The 18,947-nt window shown below is 45.5% G+C and overlaps 1 protein-coding gene across 5 annotated transcripts in view; it reads left to right on the forward strand.

The window, feature by feature from the left end:
* Window positions 1–18,947, forward strand: part of mfsd13a (major facilitator superfamily domain containing 13A) — a 112,954-nt gene that overhangs the window by 55,075 nt on the left and 38,932 nt on the right. For 2 of the 5 annotated variants that reach the window (XM_068053050.1, XM_068053049.1), the window contains exon 1: window positions 9,753–9,922. The exons of 1 other annotated variant lie outside the window; for it this stretch is intronic. The gene's annotated coding sequence lies outside the window, so the exon portion shown is untranslated. Of the gene's footprint in view, window positions 1–9,111; window positions 9,202–9,752; window positions 9,923–18,947 lie in introns of those variants that run through there. 2 more of the 5 variants (XM_068053053.1, XM_068053051.1) reach the window with 2 other exon arrangements.

Genomic DNA, 18,947 nt, shown 5'->3' on the forward strand with positions numbered 1-18,947 from the left:
TTAAATTGCTTAAAAAAGGGGAAAGTTTTTTTTCAAAAAACCTCAAGTGATAAGGTGAGTAGTACTACTTAAATTAATTTATTAAGGACTTTAGATTGTAGTGGGTAGTGTTTGGAGTAGAACAAGACCCCTAGTGTAATTAGTATTTTTTAAAGGGAGTAACTAAATTAATTTAAAGGTAAGTCATGGCAGGAGAGCTCAGCCCCGTGATATGCTCCTTCTGCGCTATGTGGGAAATCAGGGATGCTTCCAGTGTCCCTGGTGACCATGTGTGCAGGAAGTGTATCCATCTGCAGCTACTGACTACCCACATTACGGAGCTGGAGCTGCGGGTGGATTCACTGTGGAGCATCCGTGATGCTAAGGACGTCGTGGATAGCACGTTTAGTGAGGTGGTCACACTGCAGGTAATGGCAGCACAGGCAGAAAAGAGATGGGTGACCACCAGGCAGAGTAGTAGTCGCAGGTAGGTAGTACAGGAGTCCCCTGTGGCCATCCCACTCTCAAACAGATGTACCACTTTGGATACTGTTGGGGGGGATGGCCTCCCAGGGGGAAGCAGCAACAGCCAGGTCCATGGCACCAAGGATGGCTCTGCTGCACAGCAGGGGGGACAAAGGAGTGGAAGAGCTATAGTGATAGGGGATTCTATCGTAAGGGGTACAGATAGGCGTTTCTGTGGCCGCAAATGTGACTCCAGCCATGATGGTATGTTGCCCCCCTGGTGCTAGGGTCAAGGATGTCATGGAGCGGCTGCAGAAAATTCTGAAGGGGGAGGGGGAGCAGTCAGAGGTTGTGGTACACATTGGTACCAATGACATAGGTAGAAAAAGGGATGAGGTCCTGCAACAAGAATTTAGGGAGCTAGGTAGCAGATTAAAAAGCAGGACCTCTAAGGTTATAATCTCTGGATTACTACCGGTGCCACGTGTTAGTGAATTTAGAAATAGGAGGATAGAGCAGATGAATGCGTGGCTGAGGAGATGGTGCAGAAGGGAGGGCTTTAGTTTCCAGGATCACTGGGTCTGTTTCTGGCAAAGGTGGGACCTGTACAAGTTGGATGGGTTGCACCTGCACCGGAATGGGACAAGCATCCTTGCTGGGAGATTTGCTAGTTCTGTTGGGGTGAGTTTTAACTAATTTGGCAGGGGGATGGGATACAGAGTGGAAGTACCGTAGCAGGTAATATAGAACAGAAAGTGAGTCTGCCTGGAAGGCAGAGCAAATATAGACCTGGTAAGGCACAAGGGAAAAATGCAAGGCTGGATTGCATCTATTTCAATGCAAGGAGTCTAACTAGTAAGGCAGATGAATTGAGGGCATTAATTAGCACATGGGATTATGATATTATTGCTATCACAGAGACATGCTTGAGGGAGGGACAGGACTGGCAGCTCAATATTCCAGGGTATAGAATCTTCAGGCGCGACAGGGGAGGGGATAAAAGAGGAGGTGGCATTGCACTGTTGATCAAGGAGTCAATTACTGTAGTAAGGAGGGATGCTATCTTAGAAGGTTCCTCAAATGAGGCTATTTGGGTAGAACTTAAAAACAAAAAGGGGGCAATCACTTGGCTGGGAGTGTACTACAGGCCTCCAAACAGTCAGGAAGAGATAGAGGAGCAGATATGAAGGCAAATCTCAGAGAGGTGTAAAAATAACAGGGTAATAATAGTAGGGGATTTCAACTTCCCCAATATTAACTGGGATAGTCTTAGTGCAAAAGGCTTAAATGGGTGGAATTCTTAAAATGCATACAGGAGAGCTTTTTGAGCCAGTATGTAGAAAGTCCTACAAGAGAAGGGGCAGTACTGGACCTAGTCCTAGGGAATGAAGCCGGTCAAGTGGTAGAAGTGTCAGTGGGGGAGCATTTCGGGGATGGCGACCATAACTCTGTAAGATTTAAGGTAGTTATGGAAAAGGACAAAGATGGACCAGAAATAAAGGTACTGAATTGGGGGAAGGCCGATTTCAATACAATAAAGCAGGATCTGGCCAAAGTGGACTGGGAGCAGCTACTTGTAGGAAAGTCTACATCACATCAGTGGGAGTCATTCAAAGAGGAAATAGTGAGAGTCCAGAGCCAACATGTACCCGTTAAGGTGAAAGGTAGGACTAACAGGCCCAGGGTACCCTGGATGTCAAGGGATATAGAGGATTTGATCAGGAAAAAAAAGGAGGCTTATGGCAGATCCCAAGCGCTGGAAACAGCGGAGGCACTAGAGGAGTATAGAAAGTGTAGGGCGGCACTTAAAAAAGTAATTAGGAGAGCGAAGAGGGGGCAAGAAAAAACACTGGCAGATAAGATAAAGGAAAATCCTAAGGCATTTTATAAATATATTAAGGGTAAGAGGATAACCAGGGAAAGAGTGGGGCCCATTAGGGACCAACGTGGCAATCTGTGTGTGGAGCCGGAGGACATAGGTGATGTTTTAAATGATTACTTTTCATCTGTGTTCACTATGGAGAAGGACGATGTAGGTGTAGAGATCAGGAAGGGGGATTGTGATATACTTGAACATATTAGCATTGAAAGGGAGGAAATATTAACTGTTTTAGCGGATTTAAAAGTGGATAAATCCTCAGGCCCAGATGAGATGTATCCCTGGCTGTTATGTGAGGTAAGGGAGGAGATAGCAGGGGCTTTGACACAAATTTTCAAATCCTCTCTGGCCACAGGAGAGGTACCAGAGGACTGGAAGACAGTGAATATGGTACCATTATTCAAGAAGGGTAGTAGGGATAAACCAGGTAATTACAGGCCAGTGAGTCTAACATCAATGGTTGGGAAAATATTGGAAAAAATTCTGAGGGACAGGATTAATCTCCACTTGGAGAGGCAGGGATTAATCAAGGATAGTTAGCATGGCTTTATCAGTGGGAGATCATGTCTAACTAACTTAATTGAATTTTTCGAGGAGGTGACTAGATGAGGGTAAAGCAGTAGATGTAGTCTACAGGGATTTCAGTAAGGCTTTTGATAAGGTCCCGCATAGGAGATTGGTTAAGAAGGTAAGAGCCCATGGGATCCAGGGCAATTTGGCAAATTGGATCCAAAATTGGCTTAGTGGCAGGAGGCAGAGGGTAATGGTCGAGTGGATTGGAAACCTGTGACCAGTGGTGTACCACAGGGATTGGTGCTGGGACCCTTGCTGTTTGTAGTGTAGATTAATGATTTAGATGTGAATATAGAAGGTATGATCAGTAAGTTCGCAGATGACATGAAAATTGGTGGTGTTGTAAATAGTGAGGAGGAAATCCTTAAGATTACAGGGAGATATAGATGGGCTGGTAAGATGGGCAGAGCAGTGGCAAATGGAATTTAATCCTGAAAAGTGTGAGGTGATGCATTTTGGGAGGACTAACAAGGCAAGGGAATACACAATGGATGGCAGGACCACAGGAAGTACAGAGCGTCAGAGGGACCTTGGTGTACTTGTCCATAGATCACCGAAGGCAGCAGCACAGGTAGATAAGGTGGTTAAGAAGGCATATGGGATACTTGCCTTTATTAGCTGAGGCATAGAATGTAAGAGCAGGGAGATTATGATGGAGCTATATAAAACACTAGTTAGGCCACAGCTGGAGTACTGTGTACAGTTCTGGTCACCACACTATAGGAAGGATGTGATTGCACTGGAGAGGGTGCAGAGGAGATTCACCAGGATGTTGCCTGGGCTGGAGCATTTCAGCTATGAAGGGAAACTGAAAAGGCTAGGGTTGTTTTCCTTGGAGCAGAGAAGGCTGAGGGGGGACATGATTGAGGTGTACAAGATTATGAGGGGCACTGATAGGATTGATAGGAAGAAACCTTTTCCCTTAGCAGAGGGACCAATAACCAGGAGGCATAGATTTAGGGTAAGGGGTAGGAGTTTTAGGGGAGATTTGAGGAAACATTTTTTTCACCCAGAGGGTAGTTGGAATCTGGAACACACTGCCTGAAGAGGTGGTAGAGGCAGGAACCCTCACAACATTTAGGAAGTATTTAGATTACCACTTGAAACGCCATAGTATACAGGGCTACGGGCCAAGTGCAGGAATATGGGATTAGAATAGTTGGGTGCTGTATGGCTGGCACAGCCACGATGGGCCGAAGGGCCTGTTTCTGTGCTGTATAAATCTATGACTCTAATACATTATTATTTATTCTTTTTCATATTTATTTCATATACAGGTATCTCCTATTCATTGATTTTGGCCTAGGATAGGCTACCAATTTTATTGTCCAAAATCTGGGAAAATTTTGAATCCAGCACAGTCTCAGTCCCGAGGGTGCCGGATTTTGGATATCGGACCTGGATAACACTATGAAAAGCCAATTATATTTGTAATGCATAATTATGACATCTGCTTCCATCGAGGAGCGTTGTTGAGTTTTATTGCTGTCAAACTGAATCAGACTCTGCCAAGTTTTGTTGTACTACAACTTCAGTATTTAATTTGGAAAGCCTCATTAAAAGTATTTTTGAATAATTAGAGAAAAGTTAAAAAATATTGGGGAGAATTATGTCCCAAAAAAACCATGAGCATTGTTGACTAAATGATCCAGATACTTTTCTGATTACTTACTGAATATATGAGCTATAAAATTCCCTGGTTCAATCTCTGGTTTGATTTTTGTTTATCATTCTGCAACATGTGAGCATTTCTGGCATGACTGGTATTTATTGCCCATTCATATTTGGCTTTGCAAAGATGGTGGTGAGTCACCTTCATGAATCACTGCAGTTTATACGGTGTAGGTACTCCTACTGTGCCGTTCAGGAGGGACTTCCAGGCCTGTGACCCAGCGACAATGTAGAAACGGCGATATATTTCCAAGTCGGGATGGTGCGTGACTTGGAGCAGAACTTGAATGTGGCAGTGTTCACAAGCATCTGCTGCCCTTATTCTTCTAGGTGGTAGGGGTCAGAAGTTTGGGAGATTCTGTTGAAGGAGCCTTGGCGAGTCGCTGCAGTGTATCTTGATGGTACATACTGCAGCCACTGTGCATGACGGTGGACAGAGTGAACGTTTAAGTTGCTGGATGGCTTGAGGATCAAGCGGGCTGCTTTGTCCTGGGTGGTATTGAGCTTCTTGAGTCCTGTTGGAGCTGCACCCATCCAGGCAAGAGGAGAGTATTTCATCACAATCCTGCCTTGTAGATGATGGACGGGCTTTGGGGAGTGAGGAGGTGAGTTACTCATCACAGAATTCTGACGTTAAACCCTCCCAGGTGGACGTAAAATATCCCATGGTGCTGGCTCAAAGACAATCAGGGGAGTTATCCCCAGTATTCTGGTCAATATTTATCCCTCAATCAACATCGCAAAATAAAGATTATCTGGTCATTGATGCTCCTGGGAGTTTGCTGTGTGCAAATTGGCTGCCACATTTCCTACATTTTTTTCGTTCATGGGTGTCATCATCTTCCCAGAAGATTGACTGTCATGGATCTTCACCTCTGTCTGTCCTGTGCTGTCCTTACACATTCCGCATAGGTCAACCACATCCAGTCCATTATATCCATCATCCATTTTCTTCTCTGCTTCCCTCGCTTGCATTTTCCTTCGATCTTTCCTTCCAATAATGATCTCTTTCTACCTTCTGGTCCAATGATGTGACCAGAGTATTGTATCTATCTTTGATGTTATGCATTAATTTCCTCTTTTCTTCAACCATTTCCGGCACTTGCTCATTCGTCTTTCTGAATGTGTAGGATATGCAGAACATCCTCCTATATGCCCACATCTCGAATTTGTTCAGCTCATCAATAGTCTCTTTGTTTGTTGTCTATGTCTCGTACATTACAATAGTTCAAAAACTACTTTGTTGGCTGTAAAGCATGTGGGATGTCCAGTGGTTGTGAAAGGCACTATATAAATTCAACTTTTTTTTAGCATACCCAAACTCTGACCTGCTCTTGTCGCCATGGTATTTATGTGGCTGGTCCAGTTGAGTTTCTGGTCAATGGTAACCCTCAGGATGTTAATGGTGCGGGATTCAGCGATGGTAATGCTGTTGAATGTCAAGGAAAGATGGTTAAATTCTCTCTTGTTGGAAATGGTCATTGCCTAGCAGATACATTAGGGACATTTAAGCGACTCTTGGATAGGTACATGGATGATAGTAGTATGAAGGGTATGTAGGTAGTTTGTTCCTAGAGTAGGTTAAAGGTTCGGCACAACATCTTGGGCTGAAGGGCCTGTACTGTGCTGTACTGTTCTATGTTCTATGTTCTAGCACATGTGTGGTGCGAATTTTACTTGCTACTTACTTATCAGCCCAAGCCTGAATGTTGTCCAGGTCTTGCTGCATGCAGGCACGGACTGCTTCAGTATCTGAGGAGTTACAAATGGGACTGAACAATGTGCAAGCATCCGTGAACATCCCCACTTCTGACCTTATGATGGAGGAGATATCTGGTGAAGCAGCTGAAGGTAGCTGAGCTATCTATACCTGGTCAGCATGAAATAAGCTGATCTCAACCAACCCAGGAGTAGGGGCTCAGTTACAAATGGACTCAGTTACTCTGGACTTTTTTTTAACTAAACCAATAGGCATGATGTGGAGGTGCCCCAGTGTCACCATGTGAAAAAAAAAATTGTAATATGGGTTTCATGTTAATATAAGAAAATAAACAAAACATCCAATTAAACTAATAAGCTTAATAAAGCAACTGAAAGAAATGAGAATGACTCAACAATAAAATTATAACATTATAATGTCGAGGAGACAGCAGTACCCACTGGTTATGGAGATTCTCGCTCATGATCACAGTATAGTAACACTTGCTGAAGGTCTGCCTGTGTAGGCTTTGGGCAAGGACAGGGTGATGCACAACATACTGGAGTAGCCTGTCCTCTATTCACTACCAAAGATTGTACATGGATTGGGGAAGTATCAGGAAATGTCTGAGGCCATTGTAACATAACCCATCAAAGAATCACCACATTGAAGAGTAGAGAGAATCGGTTAGTCGAAAAATGGGCCCTTGCAGCTGCTCAGAGTGAATTCTTAATTACTCATCTCTCTAAATGTCATGTGGATGTTCTAAGAGGCGGTTTCAAGGGTATCTCTGTTCATTGTAAACAGGAGCATGTTGAAGAATAAATTTAATTATTCTATGCTGCTAAATGGGGAGCTTCATTTGAAGGGCCTTTGGGTGGGATATACAATGATCTATTGCACTGATTCTCCAACCTGCACTTCCTTCAAGTGATGTTCAGAGTGAGGAATTGCTGAATTTACCCTCAGAATGGGGCACAAGAAATATTAACCACAACAACTTTTCAAAGAAATCATGATGGTGCTCACAAATTTGTAACAGAGGCACATTAAAGTAACACTGTAGTATCCTTGCTTTCACGTGACACTGAAGGATGTCACTTGTCCCAGTGTCATTGACAGAAAAACAATTCCGAAAATGGCCACGCACGAGAAAGTCCAATTACTTCATTCATGGGATGTGGGTATTGCTGGCAAGACCAGCATTTATTACCCATCCCAAATTTCCCTTGAACTGTGTGGTTTGCTCGACCATTTCAGAGGGCAGTTAAGAGTCAACCACGTTGCTGTGGGTCTGGAGTCACATAGACCAGACTGGGTAAAGACAGCAGATTTCCCTCCTTGAAGGACATTAGTGAATGAGATGGGTTTTTACAACAATCCTGTAGTTTCAGTCACCATGATTCTTATTTTTTATTCATTCTTGGGATGTTAGCGTCGCTGGCTAGGCCAGCATTTATTGCTCATCCCTAATTGCCATTGAGCAGGTGGTGGTGAGCCACCTCCAACTGAGTAGCTTCTTCGACCATTTCAGAGGGCAGTTAAGAGTCAACCACATCTTCCCCTGAAGGACATTAGTGAACCAGATGAGTTTTTATGACGATATGGTAGTTTCATGTTCATTGTTACTGATACTAGCTTTTCATCCCAGATTTAATCCATTAATTGAAGATAAATTCTCCGACTGCTCTGGTGGGACTTGAACTCATGTCTCCAGATCATTCGTCTAGGTCTTTGGATTATTAGTCCAGTGACATAACAAACGCTACCGTTCCATGTTAGTCTTACTTTTGATGTGTCGCTTAAATTCTGTGGTGTAATAGAGGATAGTTTGGGTTAGTTCATAGTCAGTTCCATTTTGGTGGAGATATGAATTCCCAGATCCCACTGGTCAACAATACAGTAAATAAATATATATGAAGGGTCACAGAGCTGAAATGTTAACTCTGTTTCTCTCTCCACAGGTGCTGCCAGACCTGCTGAGTATTTCCGGCACTTTCTGTTCTCATCACATTAAATATAGCATTCCCTTTCATCTCAAACGCACTTTGCAAGCGGCAGTTTGTTTTTAAGAGTTCTAAATTCCGTTTCTTCCCCCAATTATTCCCTCCTATTCTAAAGTCACTAACTCGGACTGCAGCACTGTTACACATAGGGTTGCCAACTTTAGCTGGACGTTTTACCCTGGAGGTTCCACCCCATAACCTCTTGCCTCCAACCGCCCCAAACCTCAAACAGCTGTAGGCTGGGGTAGGCGGGAATGTGGAGTTGAGGTTACAATCAGATCAGCCATGATCTTGTTGAATGGCGGAGCAGGCTCGAGGGGCCGAGTGGCCTACTCCTGTTCCTAATTCATATGTTTGTATGTTTTTTCAATCTCCAATATTTTTTAAACTAATTAACAAAAGTGTTCAAAGAAAATGACAAAAAACTACTTTTTCTAAAGCCCTATTTTTTTTTAGCAGCCTTCTGGAGATTAATCCTAGAGACTACAGGGCAAATCCTGGAGGGTTGACAACCCAAGTTATGCAGCTGTCAGTGGGCTCCTCTGGTACTTTATCTCAGTGGCTGTTCTCCATGTCAGTCTAGAAAGGGGCTATACCATGGGGGGCATCACAGCTCCTACTTTGTATGGCTCACATCTGCATTGGGAGTTTTAAGTTATTAAAGGATAAGCAGGTAGACAATGTTTGTGAAAGCATGTACACATTTCCCATGACTTTAACCAATATTATAACGCGCGTCATTTTTATGACGCTATTCCCTAATGTGATGCAATCAGATTTTTGGACAAGGAGGCTGGATGTAGCCAGGCATCAGCAACACAGTCACTTTAAATAAATTGCGTTTCCCTACAATTACAACAGTGACCACTGTGCAAAAGTACATATCTGCACATCTTTGGGACGTCATGCAAGACCCAAGATCAAGGCAGGTTGTTTCCTTTTTCTTTGAAATAATTGCAAAAACTAGCATTTGTATTTTATCGAGGTATGTTAGTTTCAACCAGGTAAAATATTTGCAAACTAGCGCTATTGTTTGCAAACTTTACTCTTGGGAATAAGCTGAAGCAATAAATACTGGGAGGTTATTTTTCATAGAAATAAAAGACAACGGTTTTTTTCCGCTCTCGTTTGAGAACTTTATTGCAAACGATATTTTCCGAATATTCCTGTTTTTCTCCGTCCGCTGTTCTCCTTCAAGCCTGTTTACCGCGAATTCTGCAGTTCCCAATCCCACCTCCTCTGAGACCCTGGTCGCCACGTCTGCACCAGCTGTCAATCAAAGTGCGTACGCGAGCGCTCTCTTGCCGGCCACCCCCGCTCTGCGCGCATGCGTGACCCCGGCCAACCGGCCCAAGATCGCACGCATGTGCAGGAGCGAGGGCCGTTGAGCCCTCCAGCCTGAGTGACAGTCGTTTCAGCCAATCGACCGCGGGATCGTCTTCGGATGGGGTACACTCCGACCAATGAGCGCAGCCCGGAGGGCGGAAGCGGAGCGCTGAGCGCGGGCAAGATGAGACGCCGGCTAGGAGAAGGGAGAAGTAGCGGCTAAACTGGGGCTTCGGCTGATGTGGGAGGAGCTGGGCTCTGTGGACTGGCAGATGGAGATTTCCCAGACAGCTGTTGCCTGATGAAGCACTGGGAGGATTAACGGTAAGAATGGGGCGCCTCCCTTAAAAGCGGGAGCGTGGGTGTGGGGTCTTTCCCCAATGGGGAGAGGGGTGGGTGTGGGGTCTTTCCCCAATGGGGAGAGGGGTCAGTGTAGGTGTGGGGCCTTTCCCCAATGGGGAGAGGGGTGAGTGTGGGGTCTTTCCCCAATGGGGAGAGGGGTGAGTGTGGGGTCTTTCCCCAATGGGGAGAGGAGTGAGTGTGGGGTCTTTCCCCAATGGGGAGAGGGGTGAGTGTGGGGTCTTTCCCCAATGGGGAGAGGGGTCGGCGTGGGTGTGGGGCCTTTCCCCAATGGGGAGAGGGGTCAGTGTAGGTGTAGGGTCTTTCCCCAATGGGGAGAGGGGTCGGCGTGGGTGTGGGCCCTTTCCCCAATGGGGAGAGGGGTCGGCGTGGGTGTGGGAAAATCCCCAATGGGGAGATGGGTCGGCGTGGGTGTGGGGCCTTTCCCCAATGGGGAGATGGGTCGGCGTGGGTGTGGGGCCTTTCCCCAATGGGGAGAGGGGTCAGCGTGGGTGTGGGGCCTTTCCCCAATGGGGAGAGGGGTCAGCGTGGGTGTGGGGCCTTTCCCCAATGGGGAGAGGGGTCGGCGTGGGTGTGGGGCATTTCCCAAATGGGAAGAGGGGTGGGTGTGGGCCCTTTCCCCAATGGGGAGAGGGGTCGGCGTGGGTGTGGGAAAATCCCCAATGGGGAGATGGGTCGGCGTGGGTGTGGGGCCTTTCCCCAATGGGGAGATGGGTCGGCGTGGGTGTGGGGCCTTTCCCCAATGGGGAGAGGGGTCAGCGTGGGTGTGGGGCCTTTCCCCAATGGGGAGAGGGGTCGGCGTGGGTGTGGGGCCTTTCCCCAATGGGGAGAGGGGTCAGCGTGGGTGTGGGGCCTTTCCCCAATGGGGAGAGGGGTCAGCGTGGGTGTGGGGCCTTTCCCCAATGGGGAGAGGGGTCGGCGTGGGTGTGGGGCATTTCCCAAATGGGAAGAGGGGTGGATGTGGGGCCTTTCCCCAATGGGGAGAGGGGTCGGTGTGGGTGTGGGGCCTTTCCCCAATGGGGGAGAGGGGTCGGTGTGGGTCTGGGGCCTTTCCCCAATGGGGGAGAGGGGTGGGTCTGGGGCCTTTCCCCAATGGGGAGAGGGGTGGGTGTGGGGCTTTTCCCCAATGGGGAGAGGGGTCAGTGTAGGTCTGGGGTCTTTCGCCAGGGGTAGAGGGGTCGGCGTGGGTGTGGGGCCTTTCCCCAATGGGGAGAGGGGTGGGTGTGGGGCCTTTCCCCAATGGGGAGAGGGGTCGGTGTGTGGCGTTTCCCCAATGGGGAGAGGGGTCGGCGTGGGTGTGGGGCCTTTCCCCAATGGGGAGAGGGGTCGGCGTGGGTGTGGGGCCTTTCCCCAGGGGTAGAGGAGTTAGTATGGGCATGGGGCCCTTCCCTGAGTGGAGAAGGGAGAGCAGGCGAGTCTGAGGCCTATCCTCAAGCGGAGAGGAAGTCATTGCGGGCCTGGGGCCTTTCCCCAGGGGGAGAGGAGGTCACTGTGGGACTGGGGCCCTTCACAAGGAGTGAGCAGGTCAGTATGGGTCTGGGGGCCTTCCCCAGGGCGACCGTGTATCTAAAATAAAAACAAGAAATGCTGGAACCACTCAGCAGGTCTGGCAGCATCTGTGAAAAGAGAAGCAGAGTTGACGTTTCGGGTCAGTGACCCTTCTTCGGAACTGACCCGAAACGTTAACTCTGCTTCTCTTTTCACAGATGCTGCCAGACCTGCTGAGTGGTTCCAGCATTTCTTGTTTTTATTTCAGATTTCCAGCATCCGCAATATTTTGCTTTTATTACGACAGTGTATCTATGTGGGTCTGGGGCCGTTCCGTCGGGACTGGAGTGGGGAGAGCCGGTCAGTGTGGGTTTGCTCTCAGTTTCCCCCCCCCCCCCCCCTTCCCTTACTATACCCAGAGGTTGGGGTGGGGGGAAGGAGTAGGAGATCGCAGTCCTTTTATACTCATTTAAAAAAAAAGTACTCACAGGGAAATGTCTACTTGTAAGGAATTGATCAGTGCGCATGTAGTGGCAAAAGTTTACGGCTGCAAGATTATGGAGAGATGAGTATTTGCAAGAAGATTGGCTGTTTTTTTTAAACTTCCTCTTTTCCCCAATTACTATAGTTAACTGTGGTTGTTTAAAACTTGTATTTTTAACATGTAACTAGTATTTATATGTTTATTGTATTCACTGAATGATGTATCCCTTGCAGCGATTCTAAGACTGTAATTTGACTCTGGTTGTGGTGAGATTATTTTATTTATATACACATACATATATACACCCTCATGCTTCCTGACTCCCCACCACCCCCTCCCCATTCCACAACCACTCTCTTCCTTCTTTCCTTGTAAAAAGTCTCAATAGTGCATTTGCACTCTGCTCCTTAACTTTTCAATTCTCCTGTTCTGTGTCTTCTTGTAAAATAAGTTGAGATTTTCTCCAATTTCATATAACAGTAAATTGTTGTATGTTTGTCATTTGAACTCTAAAATTAGATTCATACCCTGAAACTGATGATATCACCCGACTGAGATTAAGGAAAAACCCTAATGTTACTTTTGAAGTAATGAGGTACCATTGCTACTTGTTAAGTGATGCAGTTTTGACAGCAAGCTTTTACAACTAATATGAAATACACAATCGTATGAAAGCCTTGTGTGTTTTTGATTTTTATACAAAATAACACTCATGCATGTCACAAGTCAAAGGGTGCATCTTGGTATTAAATAATCACTCGGGTTATGCTTTCAGGATCTCTCATCACTTCAGTCTCCGTTTTTATCGCCTTGTAATACGTTGCAGGCTGTGTTCTGTTTCTAATCATTGAACAAATACTTGCAGTTGTGTAGTGCCTTTTAATGCAGAAAAATATCCCAAGGTACTTTACAAGAATGTAGTGAGACTCAAATTGACACCGAGCCATTGAAGGAGAGATTAAGGCTGACTAAAAGCTTGGACAAAGAAATAAGTTTTAAGGAAGATATCAGAGTAGGAGACAGGTGGAGAAATATCGAGGTTTAGGGAGGGAATTCCAGTGCTTGTGGTCTAAACAGCCAAAGGCATGGGTGCTAGTTGTGGGACAAAGGGGTTGATGTGCACAAAAGTTTAAAGTGGGAGGATTGTTGGGCTTGAGGTTACAGCAATTGGGGTGGCAAGGCCAAGGTGAGATTTTAAGAGGTTGAGAATTTTAAAATTGAAGCATTGGTGGGCTGGAAGTCTGTGCAGGTCAATGAAAGGGCGCCAGTTAGAATATGGCCAGCGGCGTTTTGGATGAGCTTAGATTTATGGAGGCTGTAAGATGAGGCCGTCCAGGAAAGCATTGGAATAGATAAGTCTGGAGGTAGTGGAAGAATGGATGAGAGTTTTATTTATTTATTTAGAGATACAGCACTGAAACAGGCCCTTCGGCCCACCGAGTCTGTGCCGACCATCAACCACCCATTTATACTAATCCTACACCAATCCCATATTCCTACCACATCCCCACCTTCTCTATATTCCCCTACCACCGACCTATACTATGGGCAATTTATAATGGCAAATTTGCCTATCAACCTGCAAGTCTTTGGCTGTGGGAGGAAACCGGAGCACCCGGCGAAAACCCACGCAGTTCACAGGGAGATCTTGCAAACTCCGCACAGGCAGTACCCAGAATTGAACCCGGGTCGCTGGAGCTGTGAGGCTGTGGTGCTAACCACCGCGCCACTGTGTGTGTTTTAGTAGCAGCTAGGCTGAGGCAGGGGTGGTTATTTAGGTATCTTGTATTTTAAATGAGTGAAAATTGCATTTTAAATCCAATATTGGCAGTATCTTTTTAAATGGTGAAAATTGTTTGGAATAATTGGTTTGGTGGTGTAGTGGAGATAAATGAGGGATATTCAAAATGCAACTGGGGAATGAGTATACTTGAGAGGTACGCTTTAATGGGCTGCATGGCCTTCTCTTGCCTTTTTAGTTAATATTGTGAATTTTTGGGTAACTTTTAAAAAAATATCTTTATCCACACACCGACCCACTTCACACTTGGATGACCTGTTGGGCAAGACAGATGCTTCTAGAACGTTCCACGCAGTTGATTCAGTTGTGTGTCATCCTCAATTCAGTAGTAGCACTCATCTCTGACTCCCACTCTGGCATCTTGAACACATCTAGGCTGATGCCAGTGCCATAGTGTGGGAGCGCTGCACTGAGAGATGCTGTCTTTTGGATAAGATGTTAAGCTGAGCTTCTGTCTGCGCCCACGGATGGATGTAAACTATTACATCGCACTATTTCGTAAGAAAAGCAGAAGAGTTCTCCCTGGTCTCCTGACCAGTATTTATCCTTGAACCTTCCTCACTAAAACAAATCATTTGGTTGGTATTTCATGACTGTCTGTGGGACCTGGCAGTACACAATTATGTTGCACTTTCTACATTGCAACAGTGGCTACATTTCAAAAGTAGTTAATTGGCTTAGTGGTTTGGGATGTCCAGAGGTCTAGAAAAGCATTATATAACTGCAAGTTATTTTCTTTCTACTGCTGGATACCAGTTTTCTCCCAGCCTTTCTGAATATATTAACTCCATGCTCGTATAGTTTATCGGGGGCTGGTTGCACTCCTGTGCCTTTACTAAGTGGCCACTGTTCGCAGGTGAGGCTTGGCTGTTAATGTGGGTGGAGATTGTAATGTATAGTGCCATTAACATAAACCACCCAAGGCACTTCATAAAGCAAATTTTGGCACTGAGCCTAATACGCCATTAGGGCAGGTAGCCAAAAGCTTGGTCGAAGAGGTAGCTTTAAGGCACATCTTAAAAGACAAGAGGTGGAGAGGTTTAGGGAAAGAAATTCCAGAGCTTAGGGCCTGGAAAGCTGAATGCACAGCCACCAATGGTGCAGTAATTAAAATCAGGCATGCACAGGAGGCTAAATTTAGGAGAGGGCAGATATTTGGAGGGTTGTAGGACTTTTGGAGTTTACATGGATAGGGAGGGGCGAGGTCATGGAGGGATTTGAACATCGGTAAGAATTTTAAAATAGAAGCGTTGCTTGACCGGGAGCCAATGTTAGTCAGTGAGCACTTGGGTGAATGGGAGTTTGAGTAATGACACGTGCATCAGACTTTGAATGGTGTCATGTTTATGGAGAATAGAATTGGGAGGCTGGGCAACAGTGCATTGGAATAGTCAAGAGGTAATAGAAGTGCAGATGAGCTGAGGCAAGGATGCAGTCAGGCAATGTTATGGACGTGGAACTAGGCAGTCTTAGAGATGGTGGGGATATGTGGTCAGAAGCTCAACCTGGGGTCAAATATGACACCAAGGTTGCAAACAGTCTGGTTCAGCCTCAAGTAGTTGTCAGGGAGAGGGACGGAGTTAGCTAGGATTGAAGACAATGGCTCTATAATTGGAGGACATTTCTGTTCATCCAGTACTGGATCAGCAGGGAAGGCAATACAGACACTGCAATTGGCCTTCGCACCCACGTTAGGGATGGGGTGGTGATGGCATAGTGGTAATGTCACTGAACCAGTGATCTAGAGGCCCAGGCTATTGCCCTGGGGACACTGGGTTCATATCTCATCGCGGCAGCTGGTGGAATTTTAATTAATAAAAATTTGGAATTGAAAGCTAATTTCAGTAATGGTGCCATGAAGCTATCATTGATTGTCAAAAAACCCATCTGGTTCACTGATGTCCTTTAGGGAAGGAAATCTGCCTTTGTTATCTGGTCTGGCCTACCTATGACTCCAGACCCACAGCAATGTGGCTGACTCTTAACTGCCCTCTGAAATGGCCTAGCGAGCCACTCACTTGTCAAGGGTAATTAGGGATGGGCTACATCCCCTAATCCAAGAAGTGAGGAAATTTATTCCCACTACCTTTCTCTGTCTCCTCCTGACAAGAGGTTTATGGTTTAGTATGGGTGCCAATGTCACAATAACCTTTTGCCCAAGAAGCATTTCTTCCTGTGTATCCTTGGACAGTGATGTACCAGAAACAGAATGCTTTACCATTAACTTGTATTGAAGCCAAGTCGGTCATGACACTTGAGGAAATTATATAAGCATTTAAATTAGAAAGGCATTAAAAGGTACAAGGCAATTGGATTGGATTAAATATTGATGGTAAGAGAGCTGGGGCATCAACATAGTGAGCCGAATGGCAGTCTTTTGTACTGAAATTTCCATGATTGTGCTTTAATATTGAGGACAGCTTTTGGTGTCCGATGATACACGTCAAATGGATAATTGGGTAGGGGGTAGGAACTCGACTAGGAATGTTTAACTTTTCAGATCTGGGGAATAGATACATGTGGCAAAATTAGTGAGTGAGTAACAAATGATTATGGAATGAAGCTGGACCCTTCCCCCATCAATGAAAGATACAAAACACCCAAACACACACAGTGAGAACCTCAAGCACACAGTGACCACATACACAAAGCAATGCCCCCCGCCAACCATTATTCTTCCCTTCCAAGCCTTTCTTGTCCCTGAGCGTCAAGGATTGGAAAAGGCCACTGGTCAAATCGAAACAGCATTTTCTCGACCCTCAGATCTGGGAAGTTTAAGGAGTTGTCCATAGCTACTGAAGTCTGTTTCTGCTAAGTGCAAAGAATGTAGGAGACGGCAAGACATTAGTGGAGCAGTTCAAGGAAACTGGTGGGCCACTTGGCCAGCTGGTTGCCTCTTGTACATCACTGTCTGGGATGATGGTCCCAGCCTCTAGCTTGAAAAGATTGAGGCCAATTGTAGTGCAGCATTACTGTTCCAGCTGAGAAAAACAAATCGAACATGGATTAGGGATCAAATATGAATCTTACTGTATCGCATTGTATTCAACAGCTCAGGTTGACAAACTGTTGTTTGTCTGACAGTGATTTCAGTTGGAATAATTTTAGCAAAATCTTCAATTTGTGATGAATTATATTTCATTTGCAAAACCCTAATTCTAAGTGTATTTGCCAAATCTCAACATTTGTGAAGTAAACCAAGGATGTTTGCTTTTTTCCGTCATACTTGGATTGCTGTTTAAGGTAATAATTTGGTGTGCATGGTAGATGTTTATTCAGACAGTACACACTGTTCGTCCCAATGCTTAGCAATTGATTTTGAAGCTTTTCTGGAATTAGTTATTTTGTAATGATGAATATTGAGGTGAGACTTTAACCTAGACATTGTCTTCTCCTCCCGCCTGAAACTGTTAGTCTGTCCAGTCCACAGAACTCCCTGGCTGGCTGTCTAATAACCCTAAATTCCATCTTGAAACCCTTTAAGGTTTCTTGTTCCACCATTTATGTTGGTAATCTGTTCCATCTCCTTGCCACCAATTTTTTAGTAAACAAAAGTTCTTCCTGCATTTCCCATTTTCTTTTTTTGTCCTTAAATTCTATACACTGAGGAAAAGCTTACTTGGATCCAATTTGTCCAAACCTTTTGTAATTAACACTTCTCTCTTACATGTCCTTCTTTCAAGAGAGAACGAACCCAGGGTCATTGGTCTTTCCTCATATGCCATTCCTTTAAGTCCTGTGATCAGTTGTGTAACGTTTGAAAGAAAGATTTGCGTTTGTAGACTGCCCTTCAGGGTCAGAGGTTGTCTTAAAGAGCTTTGCAGCTGATGAAGCACTTTGAAAGTGTACTCACCATTGTAATGTAGAAATCCCAGTAGCCAATTTGCACGCAGTAAGCTCCTACAAACAGCAATGTAGTAATGACCAGATAATCTGTTATTTCTGATGTTGATTGAGGGATAAATATTGGCCAGGACAACGGGGATAACTCCCCTCGTTTTCTTCAAAATAGTGTTATGGGACCTCTGCCGCTCATCTGAGAGGCAGACGCATACTTGGCTTAACGTCTCATCCGAAAGAAACATAGAAAAATAGGAGCAGGAGTAGGCCATTCGGCCCTTCGAGCCTGCACCGCCATTCAATACGATCATGGCTGATCATCCAAACTCAGTACCCTGTTCCTGCTTTCTCCCCCTATCCCTTTAGCCCTAAGAACTATATCTAACTCTTTCTTGAATATATTTAATGATTTTAGCCTCAACTGCTTTCTGTGGTAGAGAATTCCAGAGGTTCACCACTCTCTGGGTGAAGAAATCCCTCGTCATCTCAGTCCTAAATGGCTTACCCCTTATCCTTAGATTGTGACCCCTTATCCTTAGATTGTGACCCCTGGTCCTGGACTCTGCTGCCATTGGGAACATCCTTCCTGCATCTTGTCTGTCTAGTCCTGTTAGAATTTTGTAGGTTTCTATGAGATCCACTCCTTCTTCTAAACTCTAGTGAATACAAACCTAATCGACCCAATCTCTCTTCATACGTCAGTCCTGCCATCCCAGGAATCAGTCTGGTGAACCTTTGCTGCACTCCCTCCATAGCAAGAACATTCTTCCTCCATAAGGAGACCAAAATTGCACACAGTACTCCAGATGTGGTCTCACCAAGGCCTTGTAGAATTGCAGCAAGACATCCTTGCTCCTGTACTCGAATGCTCTCGCTATGAAGGCCAACATACCATTTGCCTTCTTAACTGCCTGCTGCACCTGCATGCTTACTTTCAGTGACTGGTGCACAAGGACACCCAAGTCTCGCTGCACCTCCCCCTTTCCCAATCTATCGCCGTTCAGATAATCTGCCTTTCTGTTTTTGCCACCAAAGTGGATAACCTCACATTTATCCACATTATACTGCATCTGCCATGTATTTGTCCACTCACTCAACCTGTCCAAATCACACTGGAGCTTCTCTGCATCTTCCTCACAGCTCACACTCCCACCTAGCTTTGTGTCATCTATATCATTCCCTCATCTATATCATTAATATATATTGTGAATAGCTGGAGTCTGAGCACTGATCCCTGTGGTACCCCACTAGTCACTGCCTGCCACTTGGGAAAAAAAAACATTTTTGTCTCCTGTCTGCCAACCAGTCCTCTCTCCATGTCAGTACCTTCCCCCCAATCCCATGTACTTTAATTTTGCATGCTAATCTCTTATGTG

This window comes from Heterodontus francisci, chromosome 20 (genome assembly GCF_036365525.1).
Source record: "Heterodontus francisci isolate sHetFra1 chromosome 20, sHetFra1.hap1, whole genome shotgun sequence".
Lineage (NCBI taxonomy): Eukaryota > Metazoa > Chordata > Chondrichthyes > Heterodontiformes > Heterodontidae > Heterodontus > Heterodontus francisci.